At 48.2% G+C, this 23,232-nt stretch overlaps 1 protein-coding gene and 1 long non-coding RNA gene across 2 annotated transcripts in view; one reads left to right on the top strand and one right to left on the bottom strand.

Annotated features, from left to right (window-relative positions):
• The window catches only part of Jakmip1 (janus kinase and microtubule interacting protein 1), a 111,527-nt gene extending 107,665 nt beyond the window's left edge, over positions 1-3,862 (bottom strand). The window contains exon 1 of the mRNA XM_055623741.1: positions 3,586-3,862. The gene's annotated coding sequence lies outside the window, so the exon portion shown is untranslated. The remainder of the gene's footprint in view (positions 1-3,585) is intronic.
• Positions 3,150-23,232, top strand: part of LOC129688797 (uncharacterized) — a 31,371-nt gene continuing 11,288 nt past the window's right edge. The window contains exon 1 of the long non-coding RNA XR_008722004.1: positions 3,150-3,390. This is a non-coding gene — a long non-coding RNA (uncharacterized LOC129688797). The remainder of the gene's footprint in view (positions 3,391-23,232) is intronic.

Here is a 23,232-nt window from a genome sequence, read left to right as displayed (position 1 = left end):
TAAGATGTATTATACCCCACCCTTTGAAGAATTCAATGAGTGGCAATAAAAGTAGCTTCACAAAAAAAAAAAAAAAAAAAAAAAAAAAACACCTGAAGAAATAAAGAACAGGGGCTTACTGCCTTCAAACTCATTGGCTGTATGACCCGGACAGGCTGTTGAGCCCCTCTTTGCTGATTTGTTAAGGGATTCCTCCCCTTCCTCGTGTCTCAGCAAGTTCAACTGAGTCAGAGACAGCACCATCCACAGGGCAGCAACCCCCAGTAGCCACAGACCATCCTGCAGAAAAAGGTAGAGCAGGCCTGTGTTCCAATAACTTTATTCACAAGAGTGTTAGCTACCAGCCCCGGTGTGGACCCTAGAGTTTAATGAGAACTTTGCTATACCATTCTAAGAACTCTGACATCTGCCAGTCCGCTATGCAAGTTCATGAGAAGACAACACGTTCTGGGCAGTTCAGAAGACATACATCAAAGCCAGAGACGAGCGGAGCGCCATCCCCGCAACACATCACCTCCCATCCTCTGGGTCGCCCTCCAAATGATGGGCCTTCTCTCTTCTACTTCCTGCCAGTGTCTTTCATTAAAAGATGTATTTTTGTTATATGTGTATGAATATCGTGCCTGCGTGTATGCCTGTGCACCATATACATGGCCAATGCCTACAGCACCCTGAAAGAAGCCAGGAAGAACCTGGTTGCAGATGGTTGTGAGCTGCCATATGGGTGCTAGGAACCCAAACCAGGTTCTTTTCAGGAGCAGCAAGAGCCATCCCTCCAGCCAGGGTTTGGACACAGCACCCAATTACTTCTCCCGGGTCATCACTGTCCTCATGTTCACTCCGGCCTTCTCCACTTTCAACCCAGGCTCCCAGAGCTACCCCACCCACCCCCGTGCTCTTGTTGCATGTGGCCTCTCTGCCTTGGGCTGCCTGTGGAACCACATAAGCAAAGATAGCACTTCCCCAATGCTTGGAAGTTGGGGGTGGCTGGCCAGCCCAGGAGTCTCTTCTGAGCCTCTAACTACAACAGCCCCAGCGGCTAAGACGCCATTGAAATGTGTCTCCACAGAAAGCAGGGAGACAGTACCTCACATATTGTGCTAGCCCTTCAGAAAGGTGCTGACAGACCGTAGGGGTCAGGGAATCCAGTGGGGTGGCATTTGAGGTAGGTAGAAGGCTCGCTGATCTTCAGTTCGTCATCACGTGATCTGTACCTGCACATACGGCACGGTGTGGCTAAAATAAGCCCTCATGACAGAAGTGGGATGTGCAGTGCAGGCTACCTGCCTTATATAACCCTCCCTCCCACAGAGCACAGAGACTGAACGCCTTTGCCTAGAGACACAGAGCCACTGGAGCTTGTGTTCACCCCATCCAGAACTGCTTCTCGGGATCTTCATTTTAGCTAAAGAAGGACAAGAGAGAGCCACCAGCATGAGCATCTCTTCCGTGACAGAGCTAAAGGACACAGCACATCACACACTTATCACCACAACCATTTAATAAGACAACCACACCTCTGATCCCCGGATAACCCAGTGCAAGAGAAACACTGTCCCCATTTATACAGGAAATGAAGTGGGGCAGGCTCTTGTCCAAGACCTCACAGTAAAGAGAATGAGGACATGAGTCTAGTGAGTCCATTCCATCACCTTGGAGGAGACCCGCCCAGGAGAGTGGACCACAGTAATACTCAGTCTCCCCAAGGGAGGAACCTTCGTCAGAAAGGCCACGTGCCAAATGCCTGCCAATTCCAGCTAAGTGGCAGGTAGGGTCTAAGACATCTCAGTCCCCAGAATCCCTAGTGGGTTAGATCTGAGTGACGGGGGATAACCACACAAATCCTATTGCTGAGCGCGCGTGTGCAGCTCTGGGAGGTACGGATAGGGAGTTGCACAGTCTGGCAACAGAAGAGAAAAGCAAAAACAACCTCCCCCCCCCAAAAAAAAAAAAAAACCCACATGAATAGGAGTTTCCCAGACAGACAAGAGGGGAGCATTATTTCAGAGGGAAGGGAACAAGGGAAAACCATTTTATGTGCAGGAAGCACAGAAGTGGCTGAGACAGGACAGCAGGAAAAGGGATCCAGTGAGCCAGGGAAGCCACTAGTGAGGAACTTGCTGCACAGTAGGGACACTGGGACTCTGATGATGGTTTGTGGCACAGGGAATGGCAGTCTTGTCATCTCCTGTGACCACGGCTCTCTTGAGGATTTCTTGTGAAAAGGACCAGGTGAGGATTACCTCCAACTCTCATGCAGCCCTCAGCAATCCCACCTGGAGCAAGGTCCCTACGAGCACTTTGTGGCAATCAGCTTCACAAAGGAACTCACAAAATGAGCTTTCCCACCCCACCTCACTTCAAACCCGTCCCTTCCAGCTGTCCTGCCCAGCTGATGAAACTGTCCTGGAGAAACAGCCAGCTCCTCCCCCAGCCTTGCCTACACATCCATCAGAGACTCCCAAGTTACAGGAGGTGACATCAGGTGTGGCTGCCCTTGCCCTCTTCACCTGCTTTGGGAGGTGCAGCCATTCACCGGGAAGGCCCGGGGTCATGGGCTTACCACACGGTGAAGCTCTGACTGGCAGCTGGCAAGGAGCTCTGCTTAACTTTGGTCTACAAGGAGCTGGCCAGATGAAGCAAGGGCGTGCCCAAAATGGGAAGAGCAAAGCAAAGGCCAAGGTCAATGTGCCTGAGTGTGCGCTAAAGACAGCACGGTAGACGTTTCTTTGAGCTTAAAACGCTGAGCAGAGACTGGCAGAAAGCCTACTGTGTGGAAAGGGAAGCGAAAGGCTCCAGCCTGGACAGTGGCCTAAACCGGCCTATCCTTGGAATCACGCAGCTGGGAGGATGGAATGATAGAGAGAAGGCCTAGGAATGTGCAGCCCAGCGCAGCTCCCTAACACGAGGCCGAGATCTCCAGCCTGATCCGCAGAGAGGCGCCCAGCACCGCGGAGCTGATCGTAGCGCCTGCCCCGAAATCCCGTGCGCCCAGGGCGCGCCGCCGGGCACAGGGTGGATACCAGCCTTTCTTCGCAGCGCCCCAGCCTTCTCCCCGGCGCACACGTGGGCGGAGCGGTGCGAGGGTGTGCGTAGCCCCTCATCCGCAGCGTGTGCAGTGCGTGGGGTGGGATACCGCCAGGGCGGCCTCCCCCTCCCGGTCACCCCTACACACCCTGGGCTCTCCACTTAGGCGGGGACCTGCAGGACAGGGACCGGCCGGCCAACCACGCCCCCCCCAACCCCCGAGATACTCGCTGAGGAACGGGTGGGTCCCTTCCCACTCCTCAGCTCCGGGACGAGAGGACTAGACGAGTGGAAAGCGAGGTGGCATGAGCGACACAGGGGAGCCAAGGGCAGTGTCCGGAGACCGAAGCCACCAAAGGAAAGGTTGGGGTTCTGGGGAGAGTGGGGGAGGGGAGATGGGCGGGGCTGGGAGGTGGGATGAACGGTGCAGAGTGGCTGTGAGGCGGAGGCTGGGGGTGGGGACCGGGCAGGCAGCACTGGTAATGTCCCCGCCGCAGGGTCCGCCCACAGGGTGCAGTGTCCCAAGACCCCTCCCCTCCGCGGCACACCTGTACCCACCTGCTTGACGCTCCGACCCGAGCCGAGCAGCAGCCAGGCGCTGCATTCTCCGGCCGCCCCCTCCCAGCGCGCGCCTACGCTGCTGTCGCCGTCGCCGCCACCTTAGAAGGGACGAGACAGAACAGAAAATGAATGCATCCAAAAAATAAAAATAAAGAAAACCTGGACCGTAGCCGATGAGGCTCGGCCCGCAGGGGAACCAGTGCGCGATGCGGGAACGGCGGGGACAGGCGCCGCACGTTAGCGGCTGCAGCTTGGTGGGCGCCGGGCGCCGGCTCGCACTGCGGCCCCGCCCCCTCCCTCGTCGTTCCTCCGATTGGCGCATCCTCCTGCCAGTCAGTGGGGAGGGCGTGGCGTCCTCCGGGCCCGAGGCGAAAGCCCAGAGCTACGGTCAGCTCCCGGCACAAGTGAGCTTGCGCACTGGGCCAGGAAGGCCTGGATGCTGCTAGTCCGGACCCGGGGCCATCACAGGCAGGAGCAACAGGGTGACCTGTCTCAGGCCTGGGAAACTCGCCCTGCCCGTAAGGCATCCTGCAGAAGATGCAGGGATGGCTGGGTGTCTGCCCCGCTTTGTGCAGATAGGAAATCGAAGACCGAGGTTAAAGCGAAATGTTCAAGGTCATGTGGTAAGCTAAAGACCCAGGATTCCGACGGTTCTGACATCTCCATCACTGAGCAAAACAGCAGCAAACCTTCATGACAATGCAATGGCAACCGGGTCCTTGCAGGTGGTGTAGCTAGGCAGAGATTCATCTGTTCAGTGTTGGTCTACAGATATGTATTGAGGACCTACTGTGTTGTCCCTAAGATCTAAAGATACCGTGATGGACAGACCTGCAAAGATGGGGAAGAGCATCCATGGCCAAGGAACGGCATCTAAAGACAAAGGGCATATTTGAGAGTCTGAAAAAAAAAAAAAGACTGCCTGTCACAAGAGAGGAGGTTAGAAAGGGGGGGGGGGGGGGGGGAGAAAGGGTTGGGCAAAGGCCAGCACCGTGAAGTCTTATGGGCTACAAAAAAGTATTGGGAGCTTACCCTGAGACTTGTCTCACCTTGGGAAAACTGCTGTCAGATTCACACTTTTTTAATGTACCAGTCAGAATAAACTCTATTGAGTTGAGGTAACAAACAAGCCAGACTCTCACTGGCTTGTTTCCTGTCTATACTATTTATCATGATTGGGTCAGTGGGGCTCTGTTGATGGACATCTGTCACGGGCCATGCTTATGAGACTGGGTCAGAAGGAACACCCACAATTAACAGAGCGGGTTGAAGGAAAGGTGGCCTGGTACAGGTGTTTGTAAAAGCGACCCTCCCACCTCTAAAGCACAACATGCCCCTTGCATTTCATTGACCAGTGTAAGTCACAGGGTTGTACCTGTGAGAGCGCAGAGTGCAGACCTTCTCAGAACCGGGGGTGGAAGACCCAGAATGTTTCTGAGGGACTCCAAGGATGACACTGACAACAGACCCGCTGTAAAGAGAGCATAAACTGAAATGGTGCCAAATAACCAAGCTTGGAACAATGGGAAGGGTGAGGTGGGTGGCAGGACTGTGGGGCTAGCTAGTGGCTTGAACACAACAGGTAGCAGGGACAGTAACAGGGCTGTGGTGTTGCAGAGATGAAGCCTCTCTCTCTCTCTCTCTCTCTCTCTCTCTCTCTCTCCCTCTCTACCTCACAATATGTCCTTGTTTAAAAGCAGGGCGTTGGCAAGTGTCATTAATTAAGAAGAGGTCATCCTGGACTCATCCAATCTGACTCCTATTCCTATGAGAATGGGTGCACAGGAAGGAAATAGTTTGTGAGCCTGGAGGTGTGCCAGAACACCAAAGATCAGCAGACCAGGTTAAGAAAGAAGCAGAGGGGAGGCTTCTGCAACCCTCAGACAAGTCTTCCCTGCAGAGGGCTTGAGGGAGCTAGTCTAGCTTAGAGCAAAGACAGTAAGTTTCTGTTACAGAGCCACTGAGTTTACCCTATTTGATACATGTGTATCAGTTACAGATTGTGTTTGGCCACAAGTTATTCAGACCTCTGTTACACAGTAAAAAATTGTTTTGTTTTGTTTTCTTTTTTCTCACTTAATAAGAAACCCAAGGCAAGCCAGTCCTCACTTTCTCATGTCATCCCCTTGGTCAGAAAGGGATTTCCTTCCTCACAGTGTCTTCAAGGTGGCAAGGTGACTGCCTGTCTGCTGAATCCTATCTCTATTCCAGTCAAAAGAGGAAGATACAAGATGCACACACACATACCTCACAGCTCCTTGCAACAATTTTTCTGGAAATTCTTCCAGAGACTCCTATTTGGTATGTTTGGTCAGAAAAGCGTTGTACAAGCCCTCTGACTTCAGAGGAAATTTTCTTCTTCTTTTTTTTTAATTTAAAGAAGAATTTTTTTCAGATGCATGAAAAAATGCAGGTTTCTGCTAATGGGTAAGAAAAAGAGGATGGACGTCTGTGTGGTGCATGAGTTTCATGGTGCCCAGAGCTTCTAAAATCAAGAGCCCTCCCTAAGAAGAATGAGAACTACAAAGTTCTGTGCAAGTGACAGTATTCATTTAGAATAACTGGGGCTATGGAGATGGTTCAGTGGGTAAAACTGGTTCTGATGACCTGAGACCCCATATTGTGAAAGAAGAGAACCAACTCTCACAGTGGTTCTCTGACACACACACACTACACCTGTAAACACAGATACTCTCTACATACACTCTAAGACATACATACATACATACATGTAAATTTATTTTTATTTAGAATAACAATGTACAACAAATTTTACTTTGTGTACATAGACACCACAAACATTACAAGACTCAGAGAAACAGTATAATAATTGTATTAGTTATCCACCTGACAGCCAGTCTCATTATAGTAGTATCTTTTGGTACTTTCTTTTCTTTTCTTTTTTTCCTCCATCTGTTTTGAGCAACTTCATGAGATAATGATTTGGTAACACCCTTTTCTATGCAGAAAGTATAGGAACAAATCATTCTGAGTTCTGTAAGAAGAGCAGAGGAAACTTTTTTTTTTTTTTGAGACAGAGTTTCAGAGTTTTTCTGTATATGTGTAGCCCTAGCCGTTCTATAGAATTTACTCTGTAGACCAGGTTGGCTTTGAACTCAGAGATCCGCCTGTCTCTGCATCTTGAGTGCTGGTATTAAGGGTGTGCACCCTTACCACCTCCACCACCTCCACCACCAGGCTACAATAGGGGGAAACTTTGATGCAGATAGAAAGGCTCTCCTGACTCAGACTCATAATTATGAGTGATATGCACGTTTTCAATATTATTCTCAAAAGTCAGGGAAGACTGGAATCTTTCCTTCAGAAATGAATGCTTAACGGGAAGTTAGTTATTTATTATAAACATGTTATACACGGTGTCTCACTCTGTCTTTGTTGTTATTCTAAATTAAAACTAACTCTGTGTGTGTGTCCGTGTGTGTGTATGTGCGTGTGTCAGAGGACCACTGTTGGAGTTGGTTCTCTCATATCACAATGTGAGTCCCAGGGTTTGAACTCAGATTATTAGACTCAGTGGCAGTTGCTTTTATACATTGAGCTATCTCTCCGACCCCAGTTATTCTAAATTCATATTCATCTTGCACCTACATTAGAATTTATGTCAGTTCTCCTTCCTGAGCCTCCAGAGTGATGGGGTAATGAGCATATGACAGCACATAACTAGGTATAAACGTTCATGAGGAGAGGCATCTATCTGACAATTGCAAACAGAAGGTGAGCAGGCCAGCACTTCCAGTCCTGGGTCCCGTCTCTGCCACCTAGAAAGAAAGAAGGAAAAAGGCAGGTGCCTGAGCATCCCGAGGTCCACTGAATGAGAAGTCACAGTGGCGTATCATGGCTCATAGTTCTGCAGTGCCCTCACTCCATTCTGAAGCCTGTTGATGCTGGCAGTGTGCATTCACTGGCTCTAAGGTCACCCAGTTGACTCTGGCAAGCTATGTGCTAATCCTGGCCAGGGTATTTCATCACGCCAAAAGGAAATAAAACTCAGACAACACTGCAGGTATAAGGCTATATGAGCCCACCCATCAAGCCATCCCAGCCCTCAAAAGGGGCAATGCTTCACCTCTTCAGTTTGAAGGTAAATCTACCATAATGTGTGGCTGCCATACAAACCTCAATAAGGTCTGGTGAGAAATGTGTCACCATGCTAGCCTGATAAAGGACAGGAAGCCGGGCCCAGTGCAGCCCTGGCACTGTAGTCTATGGTCCCCTGTCCTGAAGTGCAAGGCTCACCCAATGACACTCAAAGTGTTTCCAACAGAAGGGTACCTTCTGAGAAGTTCAGAGAGTCACCCTGGGGCGGGAGGTCCACTTCTGAAAGAGAGGAGGATTTCAGAGGATCAGGAACCAGAGAGAGCCTGGTAAGCAGGCAACTCTACAATTGCCTTAAAATGGAAAGGGCTCTTTAAAAGAATCGATCATCCTCCGATAACCTTGAAGGTAGTTCACTGAGGCTCTTGTTCTGCTCGCTGTCCTTTTCTGGGGGCAGGGTGGTGAGGTTAGGGCCTGCAGGCTTTCTCCATAACTTAGGAGAGTCAGCAGCAGGGGTGTGTGAGCCTAGTTTGTTCCTCACAGCCAGGCCACATGGCTTCATTCTGGGAGCTGCAGGTCCCTCTGACAGGACACTGCTTCCTCGGTCCGCACCTTTAAATGGGTGTAGTTTGCTTTCTGTGAGTTCTGTGGAACGATTTAAACAGTGCAGGCAGTTGTGGAAAGGAGAATGAAGGCTACCTCCCAGGATAAGTTTATAAAGCCTTAATAACCTTGCTTCAATGTCTCTCCTGTGTGCATAACATATGCATAAAACTCACTCCCCATCACACACCACAAGTGGCCCATCTTTACAGCCTAGCTAGTTTTAATTTTATTTTCACTACTGGGGCTGAGCCTAGAATGTAGATATGCCAAGCAAGTGCACTACTTTTAGCCATACTTTTTCTGGTTCTCACTCTACACTCCTTAACACCTCAGAAAATTCCCTCCAGTGCTTTAGGGTCTCTAGCTTACCTTCTGAGGGGCTGCACTTTCCTCTAGGTAACCAGCCTCTTCATGACTGCAAACCAGGGACAATGGCACAAAGCAGTCTTCCACACATGTCCTTAGAAGCCAGGATTTCTGTTTCCGTGGGATGTTTTCTTAGGAACAGAGTTGTCAGATTCTGAATCTAGATTTATTTTTAATAGATGTTTCTAGGACCCTGTAACATGTTACCCCTGGATTCTTTGCTCCGATGATCAACCCATGCTACTGTGTACTGCCATTTCACCAGGGAACCATAATGTGGTCTGTCCTTGTAAGCTATTTTGAAGTAGTGCCCTATGTATTCCAGGCTGGCCTTAAACTCACTATGTAGTCTGCAGTGGTACATTTTCTAAAAATGTAATTTGCTTAAAAGAGGCTGAACTTTCCTTGGGCCTTGCATCCAGGTGAGTGCTATGCCTTGAGATGGTTTAAGATTATGGTTTAAGATGCATTTAACCTGCTGTCCTACTGTGTGCTTAGATGTAAGATTAACCTGCCTTTAAGGGAATGGTGTAACCAAACTGACCATACCTTTGGTAAAAGCAATCAGCTTTTACAAGCTAAGCTAATGCATAGTTTTGATCTTAATTTATGTACTCTTCCATGTCCATTTATATGTGCATGTGTATGCTGTGGTAATCATTTTTTTAAAGTATCCAATAGGTTGAAAACAACCTTAAACAACAAATATTCCATAAACGTGTAAGGCAGCGTGTAGATGCAGGTTGAAAGCATCTGTAGTTTTTAGTTCTTCTCAGGGTCAGCTGGGATCAACAAAGTGATTTCTTTCCTTGTAAAACTCTGTTAAAGATTTCCGTAAAGAATTCCTCATTTTCATTTCCTTTCCATATCATGTTTTCTGGGATGTTTATGAATACAGAACAAAGCCCTTTGCTCAGGGCAGTCACAAGAAAGTGACACAGACTGGATGGACATACCAGATATATATGATAGACAGACTATAGACAGGCAAGTAATCAGGCATTTCAAACAGAGAGAAGACACGGGGAAAGAAGTGGAGAATTCAAATCTGGGCTGAATAACTCTGAGAGGGAGACTCTGTCTTCATTCCTTACTGCTCTTCCAGAGGACCCACATTCAATTCCCAGCACCCACGTGGTGACTCACACCATTTGTAACTCTAGTTCCAGGGGATATGATGCCCTCTTCTGACCTCGGAGACCAATAAGCCCTCACATTTTTTTTAAAGTGGTGGGAGCTGGCTAGAGAGACAGAGATGATTCAGTGGTTAAGAGCACCTGCTGCTCTTACAGAGGACCCAGATTCAGGTACCAGTATCCACATGGCAACTCACAACCATGGGGCAGGTTCCTGAGCAGGGGGACAGGGCTGTGCACCACCAAGGCATGGCAGCATCTCCAGCCTCTACCCCAGAGGTGCCTGAGTGCCTTCCCCTGTGAAGTAGCAACCAAACCAGTGTCTCTACAGGGAGAGCAAAGTTGCCCCCAAGGAAAACCATGATATGAGTATGCCTGCCCTAGAAGCAGAGTGGCTGTTGATTCACAGGGGAATGAACACCCTCAACTTTACATGACAAAATGGCCCAAAAAAGAGTCATGCCTGCCACTTTAACATGTAGCAGCTAGAAGGAAATGTTTGCTGTCCCCCAGTCACATCCCCGACACCTTCTAGATGCCAGCGTTGGGCTGGGATTTGCTCCACACAAGTCTTCTCCCGTGTCCTTATGGGTTCCCCTGTGCGAATGAAAACAGTGCCTTCCATGTAGTTAATAATGCTTGCAATGCTTTTCTCTGACCTGTGATTCTATATTTTAATAAATTTTCAGGCTTGAAGCAGTAACAGAATATACTCTCATATTCCCTCAGCGTGCTCTCAAGTTTTGTTTTGTTTTTCCATCTCAAAGATTAATGTCTCTGGAACTGAGGTTTTGTTACATTTTTATTTGTTACATCAGTGTGTGTGTGTGTGTGTGTGTGTGTGTGTGGTCAGAGGACAACATTGTGGAGTCAGCTCTCTCTACCTTTACGTGGATTCCAGGGATTGAACTTGAGTCTCCAGGCTTTTGCAGCCAGCACGCTTACCTGCTGAGCCATCTCTCTAACCCAGAACTGAGGCTTATGAGCAACGAGGCCAGTGTGAGCCTGTCTTTCCCTGGAGGGGATTAACAGCAGCACCAGCAGCACTTAACCCAAAACTCCATCTTGTGTCCAGCCTGTGGCACACTGAGCTCCTCTCAGGCAATTCTGCTCATCTCCGTTCATTTGTCTACCCTGTCCCTTGCCACACTGTCGTACCCGGCACAGCTTATCCCTCGGCTTGTTCATTTTCTCAGAGCATGGGAGCTATTCTTAGCCCTTTGCCCTTCCATATACATTCTGGAATTTGCTCGGCAGTTTCGGTGAAGAGCTGTGTTAGGGTTTGATCAGCCCTGCATTGAAATGATCACAGTTGAGGAAGAAAGGGAGGGAGAAAGAGACCTTACAAGACTGTATATCCTGGTTGTGGATGCTGCCGGCCCCGCCCCTTCATTCTTCTTTGTGTGTATGCATGGGCATGTATACATATTAATGTGCATGTAGGAGCCATCTACCTTGGCTTTTGAGACAGGGTCTCTTATTGGGACCTGAGGTCACCGATGAGACTACAGTAGCTAAGCAGTGAGTCTAGAGATCCAGATGTCTCTGTGAGTGCTGGATTACAGAGGCACTGTACCCAGCCTTTTATAGGGGTGCTGGGGGCCACTCTGAGGTCCTCATGGTTGTATCTGTGGTATATGTATATGTTCATGTGTATATCTTTGTGTCTGTGTGTTCATGTATATCTACTGTGTGTGTGTGTGTGTGTGTGTGTGTGTGTGTGTGTGTATGTGTGTGTGTATAGGCTATAAGTTGGATTCCTCCGTCTACTGTTCCCCACCCTCTTTTTGGACAAGGTCTCTCACTGAACCTGGAGGTCACTGGTTTATCTAGACCACCAGAACTAGCCCCAGTGATCTTCCTTCCTCTGCCTCTCCAGAACTGGAGTTACAGACATGCACCACGATGCCTGCCTTTTTAACGAGAGTGCTAGGAATCTGGACTCAGGTCTTGTGCCTTCATAACAAGTACTTACTAGTTGTGCCATCTCTCCAGCTCCAGTCTGCTTAATTTTTGACATTTCTACAGGTGTACGTGCCATGACACTGGATTCTTAATTTGCATGATCAAAAACAAGTTTGTTTGCATGTATTTGTTACTCATTGATCATCATGTTTAGTGAACCCATGAGCCGTTTTTAATTGTTTGATTTTCTTATTGAACAGTGACTATTTTCACTTTTATGTATTTATATTACATATTCTTACAACAATGTAATTTCTTTATCCCAGTCTTTTATCTTTTCGTTATTTAGCAATATCTTATGCTTTTTCTATTGCATCTCAGAAATTTTTGCCTAAACCAAAGGCCCTCACACACCCTTTTTTTCCATTTCCAGCTGAAAGTTTCACAGCCTTAAGCTTTTACAATTAGGTCTGTCATTCATATAAAGATTTTTTTGTAAATGGTCCAAGGGTTGACTCAAAATTGATTCTTCACGTAATTATCCAATTGTCCCAACACCGTTTGTTGAACATCACAATTTATTCTCTACTGAATTCTCTTTGCATCATTGTCAAAAAATCAATCTCCCACATATGTGTGAGTCTGTTTGTGCATCTACTGCTCATTGATCTATCGCTGAGTTATCTGCGCCATGCCTACTGGTAAGACTCTAATGCCTTAAGCAATGTTCCTCTGGCTGCTTTGATTTTATTTATTGTTCATTTCCAGAAGTCTAGAAAGTGTGTGCTCACGTGTGCACATGTCTGGGGTTGTTGATCTTTGATTCTATCAGATGTAGAATTTCTGAAACTATCTACTTCGGTATTCCTATCTGCCTCCCCTCTTCCAAGCTGGCATATGTAATCTCCTGAATCTCCTGAAAGTACCTCTCAAGTCACTGAGGCGTCCCTCTTTTGGGCTTATTTTCCCTGAGTTAAATTTCCATTTTCCTTTTCACAGCATCTTGTGAAGTCTAGGCTGACCTTGAACTTAGGACCCTCCGTCTCCCAACACTCTCCTAGTGCTGGGATTCCAACCCTGCTCATTCCAGCGTGCCTACTTTATTCAGTGATGAAGATGAGTCCAGGGCTTTGTGCATGCTGGGCAAGCAACCCACATGCCCAGCATCCTGCACATTCTCCTGTTTCTTTTTTTTTTAAATCTATTTTCTTTTTGTTTTATTTCTTTCTTATTTGTCTTATTTGATGGGCGCCAACCTCACGATTTACTTACCAAGTGAAGTTTCTGCTTTCTTCCTTTAAAAAGTCTGTTTTCTTCCATTGGATCACCTATTTAACTTAAAGATCAGCTTAAACTCGTTTGTTTTGAGACAGAGTCTCATGTAGCCCAGGCAGGCCTCAAACTTTCTGTGTAGCTGAGGCATGCACCACCATACCTGACTCAACTTAATTGATGGGTTCATTATGGCAGACAGCTACCAAAGTTGCTGCCATGTTTGTCTGGATTCCCTGCTTTCACTGTGGTGTGGTGGGACTTCAAGGCAGAAGGCCCGTGTGTGTGTGTGGTGAGACATCATGGCAAAAGGCCTGTGGTAGGGTAAGACACAACATGCCAGAGGCCTGAGTGGGGTAAGACATCATGGGCAAAGGCCTGTGGTGGGGTCAGACATCATGGCAGGAGGATTGTGGTAGAAAGTTGCTCATCTCATGGCCACCAGGAAGACCACAGAAAGGGACTGGAGACACAGCTGTTCTTCCAGGAAATCCACCCAAATATCCATTTCCTCCAACTCAGCCTCACTTCCTCATTTCTGCTCCTCCCAATAAGGCCATTAACTTATAACACGGTGAAGGAGTGAGTCCACCAACAGTCAGAGCCCTCAAGAGCCAATGCATCCTAAAGGGCCACCTCTGAATATTGGGGACCCAGGAGCAACAAAAGAATCACTGGGGGACACTTCCCCTGCGGGCCACAACACAAGCCCATTAGTTCTGACATCTGCAGACGTCCTCAGTCACAACAGCGGAGGTAGTTGGTGGAAAAACTCCTCAGATCCTCCCATGTAACAGGCATGATTATTATCCCCACTTAAGAAATTGGGCCGCCAAAGAAGTGAAGACAACAGCGTGAGATCAGCCAGCAGAGATGATCCCAGATTGTAGGGGTACAGGAACATTAGTTATCTTGATGTAGGCAGCCTCAAAAATTCAAACAAAGCCGAAAAACCCAGGGTTACCTTATGGTCATCTACCTCAAGCTGGGCGTTAATACGCAAACAAGGAAGGAATGTCATTTAAATTGTATCTTTTTTTATATGTATATTAAGGCGATACACCAGAGCATTAACAAGAGGGTCCGCACAGGAACACTGCTCTGAGCTTTCTAATTACAGCACCAGCGATCATGTATCATGTATTCTTATGAGATCAGGAATTATAAAAAAGACGTATAAATAATTTAGAAAGGAGACTTCTCCAGACAGCTCCCTGTTGTCAGCAGGAGAGATCTGCAAGCAAATACCCCCGCCCCCGCCCAGCCCCACTCCGCGCACCGAGTAAGTCGGAGCTTCCAGCCCCTCAGACCCGCTTGCTGCAGATTCCTCCAAAGTGGAGACCCTGAAGCACTGCGCGACCACGCCCCAGGACCTCTCTAACGCAGGGCACCGCCCAGGGGATGCTTGCAGCAGAACGGCAGTCAGATTCAGCGGCTGGACTTGGTCTTACGCGGGGGGAAAGTGAGGTGTCCTTGGGTAGGAACGAGGCATCCCAAGTGGTCTCCAGGCCCTGCCTGGCACGTGACTAGCCCTGCCAGGGTCCTTAGCTCCGCAAACGCCAACTACACGGAAGTTACCTAGAGCTGTCGCCTCCAGGGCGCGGGAGCTGTCCGCCGCTTGGTGCTGAAGAGAACAAGGCGGGTTCGAGATGGCTTGCTGCCAGGCCATCGGGCTGATGGCGCCACTGTTTGCCCAGGGCAGTGACGCGCTGTATTCACTCGCCTGTTTCGTGGCACGCCCACAGCGTCCTGGCAGAGAAGCTGACCCAAACCAGCGTTTTTAAAAGGCGTCCAGCACCTTGAACCTGGATTGGAATCCACATCGGGACAGTCTTGCTGCTGATGTTGAAATTGGCGTGGGAAGAACTGGTTTCTCCTTGGAATTTTCCTGTATGCAGCTGCCCTGCCCATATTGAATGGTTCCATGTTTGGGGTGTACCTTAGAGTAACAGCCATCCCTTGTGTTGCCTGCCTCCTGGGTGCCAGGCGTAGGAAGAGCCAAATTGTCTTAGGTGGCCCCCTCTTCGCAACCCCACCTCGCAAGTGGAAAAAATAGGCCTGGGAAGTTGTGGCTGGTAAGTGGAAGCCAGACGGTCCTATTCTAAGGTGTGGCCACTGCCCTGTCCAGCTGCTCTGCAGGCCTGGGCTCCAGGGCAGGCTGCTCCACTGAAGATCTTGGGTACTTGAGGATCTTGGTTTACCCAAAATTAAAACAAGACTATTAGGTGGGGCAAGCATTTACTGTTTTCTAACTTCTTCAACTCGAATTGCTATGCCCACTGCTGTTTCTCTCATTTGTACACAGCCTGGCACATCTTCATGCTAATGTCTGTCCCCAGAATGAACGGACAGGCCAAGGGCAGCCAGCCACTTGGTTCTTTCCTGGTGCTCACCAAGCTTAGGCCTACTGAGAAAGGGTCAGACTGGGGGAGATAAAGTCAGGTCCTATTGGAGTAAAAGTCCAGGGTGTGGCACATAAGGAGAGGATTTCCATTTGTCAGTGATGTGCCTGGGGAGATCAGGTCAGGGGGCAGCATTTATCTGTCCCTGGTGTCTCTGGTCCAAGGGGTATGCTTATGGGTTGCTATAGTAAAGGAGTGGAGGTATAGTTTACATAGCTATCTGGAGGATCTGGTCATGCTGGGGGGGGGTGTTTTGTTTTTGTTTAGTGTCGTCCACTCCCTTCCTTTCAGAATTAATCTCACATGTTGGATTAACTTCAGACTAAAGATGTAGTGCTGGGTATCCTCAAGCCGTGGATGCCAGGCTTCATGGCAAAAGCGGTGGGAGCTGCAGAGGGCAAAAGCATGCATGCTGACCCCAAGGCAGGGGATGCATGGAGAGAGGGCCCAACGCTGCTGAGGGCAGCCCTGGGGAGGGGAACGTTTCTTGTTGATGCGACAAAACACAGGGCAAAACCAACTTACAAGACAAAGAGTTTCTTTTGCTCAGAGTTCCAGGGCATGGTTCATTATGGTGGGGAACTCCTGGTAGCAGAGGTCTGAAGGGAACTGTCACACTGTGTCCATAGTCAGGAAACAGAGAAAGAAGACTATCGATGTTCAGCTCAATTTGTCCCTTTTATTCAGTCTGGGACTCCAGCTCATGAGGTGATACTGCCTACACCTAGGGTAGGTCATCCTACTGCAATTTACACAATCCAGAAATACCCTCATCGAAACAGCAATAGACACATATATGTTTCCATGGTGATTCTAAGTCAAGTCAAACTGAGGATGTCAATTGATCTGTATACCATCCATATCACAGACATACCCTTTGTCTCAGCTTCCCAGGAAGCTCACCATACACATCCAATATTCTGAAGACCACGGTCACCCTTTGCACCTGTCACTGGGCTGTGAATGTTCTTTGGCCCATGAGCACAGCCATTATAGTACATTCTTCCTTGCAGACATGATTAGGGCGCACTGGAACAGAAGCCCCTGTTTGGCAGCCAATAATAGCAACTCAGGGCAGCATGCCTAGGATGACAGTACTTGTAGGGGCAATGTAGTTAAAGTTTTGTTGATTTCTTTTTTTAACACAGGAATATTATAGGAATATGTTTTTGTTTTAATCCCAGCTGTGGAGATATGGGGTTGCTTCACAGCAGCTGACTATAATTTGCCTGTGCTCTGGCAGGGGTGTGGTTTTGCCAGCTGCAGATAGTTTCTGCGAGTGTGTGACTTTGGAATTCTAATAACTTTTTTCAGAGGATACATAAATGCTAGAACCCCAATAGGTGGGTGGCTGGTTGGTGTTGGTTGTGGTTTGTCAAGTAGTCACACACAAAGAAATGAGTAGAAGAAATTAGATATTCTGACAGCGAAAGATCAAACTTGTCCCAAGGAACCCGATGCCCCTAATCAGCAGGAAGTAGTTGATTTTGGTAGTGTTTTATTACAGCAACAGAAACAATTGAGGACATATGAAAACATCCCAACCAATATGGGCCCATACTCCTTCTAGCTTATTACTCTGATTGCCTTCCCATACTGACTATGACCCAAAGCAGACCGCTGAGCACCACCACTCATATCTTCTTTCCATCCCAGAAAAGAGAAAATAATAATAATGATAATAATCCCATGTCTTATGAAATAAATATGTTCTAGAAGTTGACCACTATACTTCAGTTTAGTCTCATTGGCCAGAAGTTAGTCATATGGTCTCACTTGCCTCCAGTGGATGCTGAAAAGCATATTTATCCTAGATAACTGACTGCATAACCACCTAAACTCCAGGGCTCAGTTGCTCCTGGAGCAGACAGTAGCCAGATTGTGCTTCTCAGCCCACAGACGCTAAGGTCCAAGGTCACAACAGCAGCTCAACCTGCTTCCAATGAGAGCCATCTTCTTAGACTGCAGAGGGCCCTGTCTCCATGTGTCTGCACATGACAGGGAAGTACTGCCTATGAAATTAGGGCCCCATCCCTAACCTTAACCATCTTCTGAACATCCCACCTCCAAATGATGGGGCTCCAGGCTTCAACATGAGATTTGGGGAAACAGAATTCAGTCTAAAGCACAGTGGCAGTTCATTTCAGAACAAATGAACTTGGAACCCGACTGCAGCCAGGGCTGTGATATCTGAAGGTGTGGCCCAGGCTTAGCTGTCTTCTGTGAAGCGACTGTGGTTCTTAGAACACATCCTAGCAGCTCAAGCACTGCATGTCCTTGGGGAAAAAAAAATTGTCCTTCCAAGGAATTTATAAACCCTCAGAGGGCACAGCTGTATCCTAGCCATAATTATGCTCATCGTGTGAGCTGGAGTCCAGCTTTCCAGTGAGTGGCATGGGGCCCTGCATAGATTAAAACATCTCCCTCTTTAAGACTGGCTCAGGCTCCTCATAGAAGCCTGTCCGTTGGCTTCAACCTTAGTTTTTTTTTTCAACCATGAAGGTGGCAGAAAAGGAGGACTCCCGCTCTGTGGCAAGCCCTTCACACACCTAAGCATGCATGTCCCCAGTGGGACATGGCCTTTTTCAGTGGGGGCTACAGAGAGAACATGCTGACAAGTCATGTGTGGCAGAGCTGGGGCTGAGCTGAGCACCATTTGAGCCCAGCTTACTTTGCATTTGTGAAACAAAGGGCAATTTGTTGAACTAAATATCTAAAATGCTCTGTCTGCCACACCCTGAGCCTAATGTATGTGCTGGAGAGAATCCAGTCAGGTGGATTCATTGGTTTCTTGAATTTGCTCACTGCTTGCTTTTCCTGCCGGGGTCCTGGTTTCACTCTTTGAACATCTTTGCTGTATGAGCTGCACTCTCTCCTTTTCCTTCTCTGCTGGTGCACTCTAGTGGGTGGCTGTGCTGTCTGCACGGAAACGCCCTGTGCCTATCGATGATCTGATGAGCTCACTGTCTGCCTGGCTCTAGGTAGGGCAGAGGCAGCCTGGCATAAACCCTCCCTGAGAAATTCAACAAGAACGAAAAGCCAAGAAAAAATAGCCCACGGCCCACTCGAGTCTCTTTGTCCTAGTAACCATGGTGTCTGAACAAGCTAAGTGAGCACTCAGGAAGTATTTTTATCTTAATGGGAAGCTGACACAAAGGGCTGAGAACGGCTCAAGGAAATTTGATTTTTCTGATTTAGACTATGGGACTCTAGAGGGTGACAGTAAAATGTGTAAAATATTCTCTCCGAAGACACCAAGCACTGCCTTGTGGAATGGCTGTATGACCCAGGGGAGAGGTGATCTGGCCCAGGTTCCATGTGGGGTCTGCATCAGAAACACTGGCTCCTGCAAGTTATGAGTATATTCTGGGCTTGACAGTACCACTCAGGACCCGAGTTCATGGCATCTTTTGGTGGCATGGAGTGATATTAATATTTGCTACTGGTGAGAAATGACAGTCAGATTCAGGAACGCTGGCATGGGTGTGTGGGGGGGAAAAGGGGATGGGTGGACTATAGGAATGGCTGAGTCTAGTCAATGGTCCAGGATGAGCTCTCCGAGGTAATGAATGCCCCTCTTTCCCACAGGTGCACAGACAGCACAGGAGTAATGAGACTAGTGATCTTCCATCATGTCTGTGAATCAGATTGTGTTTGCTGAGCACCTACTGTGTGCCTGGTGCCTAGATACCCATGCAGCATTAGATCATTAGCACACATGGTTTCTACCCTGGCTCTTTGCCTTTGGTTAACCTGAGCTCTGTCTGCCTGCAACTAAACATCTTTTACCATCCTGACCAGCTCAGTCCTTTGGTCCCAGCACATATGTCCTGTCCATGAAAACCCCTTGTGACTGGCCTGCCAAACCCTTTATTTGCTTCTTATCTCCTTCCCTGGAAAGGCAGCATCCTGTTCCAGGAATGAAGCAAAGCCTTTATCTCTATACTATAGTCTCCTCCCCTAGACCCTGAATCCCATGAAAGTGGGACCTGTGTCTTTCTTAGTCAGAAGTCAAATTTTTTTTTCTGACAGAGCCTCACCATATAGCTCAGGCTTGTTTTGAACACACTGAGCAGACCATCCTGGCTTCAAACTCAAAATTGTCTTTTTGCCTCAGTCTCCCAAACACTGGAACCACAGTCATGTGCATTCCCCAAGCCAGGGTTATGCTTTGCACAGCCCTGTGTCCTCTTCACAGAGTCACAACAACAGTGAAGGCTTGGGTGATGGACCTGGAGATGAGATTGATGGCAGAGGGGCCTGAACCTAGGGCTTCTATTCCTGGCTGGCTTCTATGGGGAGAGCCTTGCTCCAGAGCACCCCCTGCTCTCAGCAGCAACTAAGTATTAGCATACTGCATCTTCCATGCAAGCCACAAGGTACAAGCAGGGAAACAGAGGCAGAGGTCTGACAACATCTACCTGGAAAACAGACCATCCTCTTTCACTGTGCTGAGGTGGGACCTGACCACTGTAAGCATAGTGAGCTAAGCCTGGGCATTGCTTCCTGACTGTGCCGAGTGGTTCCCACACCTCTGACTGATGCTCAGTGGCCACTGCATCGCTCTGTGCCTCGGTCTCTCTTCAGGATACAATCATTTCTGTATGCAGCACAGCTGAGAGGTCAGAGGCCATCTACATGGCACACAGAAAACACCCTATTGACAGACCGTCACTGGTGCATGCTGTCGTTCGCGCATACTCTGGCATTACTGACAACATTTGAGTCTTCCTCTGTCGATTTCTGCTTTAGAAAAAGCAAAGGAGGCTGGACCAAAGTCAAAAGAAGCCTCAGGAGGATCCGTCTGTGTCCAGTATACCTACAGTGGGCAGCGTCAGGGATGTTAGGCCTACCCAAAGGAACATCACAGCCAGAGCTCACACCATAGCCTGCTCACAAACCCAGTCTCAGCCCTCACCTGCTCATTTCAACCTGTGGTCTGAGGCTATAGGAAATAGGTGCAGGCTAGGTGGTTCTAAAGACTATGGTTTAAATCTGAGGCTGGGATAACTGGCTTGGACTACAGGTGAGAAATGGGGACAGGGCTGGGGATCGAGGTTTGCGGTCAGGTCATGTAGCTTTACCTTCATCGAGGCTCAGCTTTGTTTCTTGTTACTCTGGGTATTTTTATGTCAACTTGACACAAACTAACATCCTATGGAAGGGAGAAATCTCACCTGAGAAAATGCCTTCATAAGATCCAGCTATAGGCAAGCCTGGATCTAACCGAGGGCCTGGCCCATTGTTGGTGGTGCCATTCCTGGGCTGGTGGTTTGGGGTTCTAGAAGAAAGCAGGCTGAGCAAGCCATGGGGAGCAAGCCAGTAAGCATCACCCCTCCATGGCCTCTGCATCAGCTCCTGCCTCCAGGTTCCAGCCCTTTTCTGAGTTCTGTTCTGGCTTCCTTTGATGATGAACTGTGATATGGAAGTATAAGCCAAATAAACCCTTTCCTCCCCAGCTTGATTTTTTTTTTTTTTGTCATGGTGTTTCATCACAACAATAGAAACTAAGATACCTGTGCCCTATGACTTTGCTCCTTGTCCTCTGTACCTTGGGTCACAGAAGGGAGGCCCATGTAGGCCCCTGCCCCAGGGTCCACTTGCTCCCATTTAAAGCCTGAATAGCCTTTTCCTTATCCCCAGGTTTTATACAAGTCTATATTTGAAGGTATATTTTATGGACTCCCACAGCCCAGGGATGGCTACATAACTAGCCACAACTCTTCTTTGTCCTCCTAGTCACCTGTCAGAAGAGAAGAGGGGCTGGACCTGGGGCATTAGGCCTGAGAACAGGAGGCTTCATGCCTGTTATACGGATGGGAAAACAGAATTGGCGGGTTGGAGGGGGTTTGGAACATGTCTATGCACCTGGGAAGCTTTTCTGAAGTGCTGGCCTTTCTTCACAGGCTGCACAAGCAAATCAGGCAAGTTCCCCCTTGTGACCCTCACTGGGGACCAGCTGGCAAGTGAGGGTTGTCCCTCTCCCTGGAGGGAGGACTCATACCAGCAGCCTGCCAGGAACCAACCTTGTTCCTGACGTTTATTTCGGGACAAAGATCTCACCAGACTTCCTCAGTGCTATGGATGTAATCAGGGTGTGTATCTTCCAGGGAACACATGTACATTGGTTTCTTTCTTTTGGCATGGAATAATTTACCCATGTCTCTGGGTCAAAGTGCTGTCTCCACTTGTGTGTGCTCTATATGTGGCAGACCCGTGTGTGATAAAACCAGAGCCGTTAGCATGTCAGCCCATCAATACCAAGTATACGATGCTAACTATCTCCTGGGATCCCCATGGCTGAGCCTCCGCCAAGGCCATCCCATTCACAGTATACCTTGGGTTTTGGGTTTGAGTGTCTTGTCTGGCCAGCAAGTCCCTTGACCTGAGGCATCCAGGACTCTCAAGCTTGTCCTCTGGCTTGGGTTGAATTGGGTCTGAGCCAAGCCATGACCACCAGGTAAGATCGGGAAAACCAGGAACACAAAGCGGGTGAGGGGACTAAGGGAGAGCTGCAGTGCACATCTCTGCACTGACATACAATCCTGACCGACCAGACATGAGAAGACCAGGCTTCAGTGGGACATGCTTCTCTGCATGCGTTTAAAGTTCTCCCAGGAAACCAAACGATAGGGCGACAGGCACAGAATAGAATCAGAATGACCTTGGAGACGAGGGTGTGCTGTGTGAGTAAGGAACTCCCAGGCAATGCAAACCCCACTGCACTGGTGATCAGTCTGTTCCCTAGTGAGCTGAGCTGTGACGTGCTATGACTCAGACTTCTCATACCATGGGCCCTGTAAGGAACACGCATCTCATGTGATCCTAGATACAGACCAATCACAATTGAGCCCTTGTGAGACGGCAGATAACCCTCCTTCAAGGGTGACTCGGGCACTTTGTCTTCTTTTTCTTCTCATGTTTCAAAAACATCTGGGCCCCACTTAGTAGACAGATAGGGGACCTGAAGTTGTGTGAAGTCCCTCTCACAACTTCAGACAGGGATTCAGAGCTGGGCAGCTTACCTGGTAGAGTGCTCACGTAGCGTGCATAAACCCTGCATGATATTTGATATTTCCCATTGCATAGGTCAGATGTGGTGGTGCACACCTGGAATCCCAGCACCTGAGCAGTGGACACAGGAGGACCGGAAGTTTGCTATCATTACTATAAGGGTTTGGTCTAATAGTATTTATTATTAGCCCTACAATTACTATGGCGGTATTATCTAACCTGCTATCATAATCAATAAAGACATGGATACCTGATAGATTTTAGAACAGCCTTATTTCACCTGAGGCATGGCAGATACTACCACCTAAGTGACCTTTACTTGCCAGCCTACATCCCACACCATCTGCTCTGATGGTTTCCATTTGGGCTACCTCCCATCCATAAGTCCATAAATAATACTTGCTTATTCTCTCATCTGGGCTGCCTCCTCCATCCATGCTGGATCTGGCCATGTGCTTCTTTTCCATGCTAGCCCATGGCTGCTCTCTCCTTCCTTCCTATTCCTTTCCCTATTTCTCTCTCCCATGATCCTTCTCTCCCCAAAGCTTAAGAACCTTAGTCACACCTACTTCCTTCTGCCCTGCCCGGGTACAAGCCTTTTAATCAGCCACTCAGAGATAACTGGAAAATATTTTTCATCACATGGTACAGGACATAGTTCAACATTCATAACAATGCCCATGGCAGGGTGGTAACCAGAGGTCAAGGCACTGAAATCTGCACTTGAATACACAGCACCAGACCAACCTCCAACAAAAATTTAAGGTCATCCTCTGCTACATAATACATTTAAGGCCACCCTGGGACAAAGACCCTGTCAAAATAATATGTAAAATAGATAGATAGATAGATAGATAGATAGATAGATAGATAGATAGATAGATAGA

The sequence above is a fragment of the Psammomys obesus genome, unplaced genomic scaffold, assembly GCF_907164565.1.
Source record: "Psammomys obesus unplaced genomic scaffold, mPsaObe1.curated_primary_1811, whole genome shotgun sequence".
NCBI lineage: Eukaryota > Metazoa > Chordata > Mammalia > Rodentia > Muridae > Psammomys > Psammomys obesus.
Note: the sequence above shows the minus strand (reverse complement) of the source record. Positions and strands in the feature narration are given on the sequence as shown.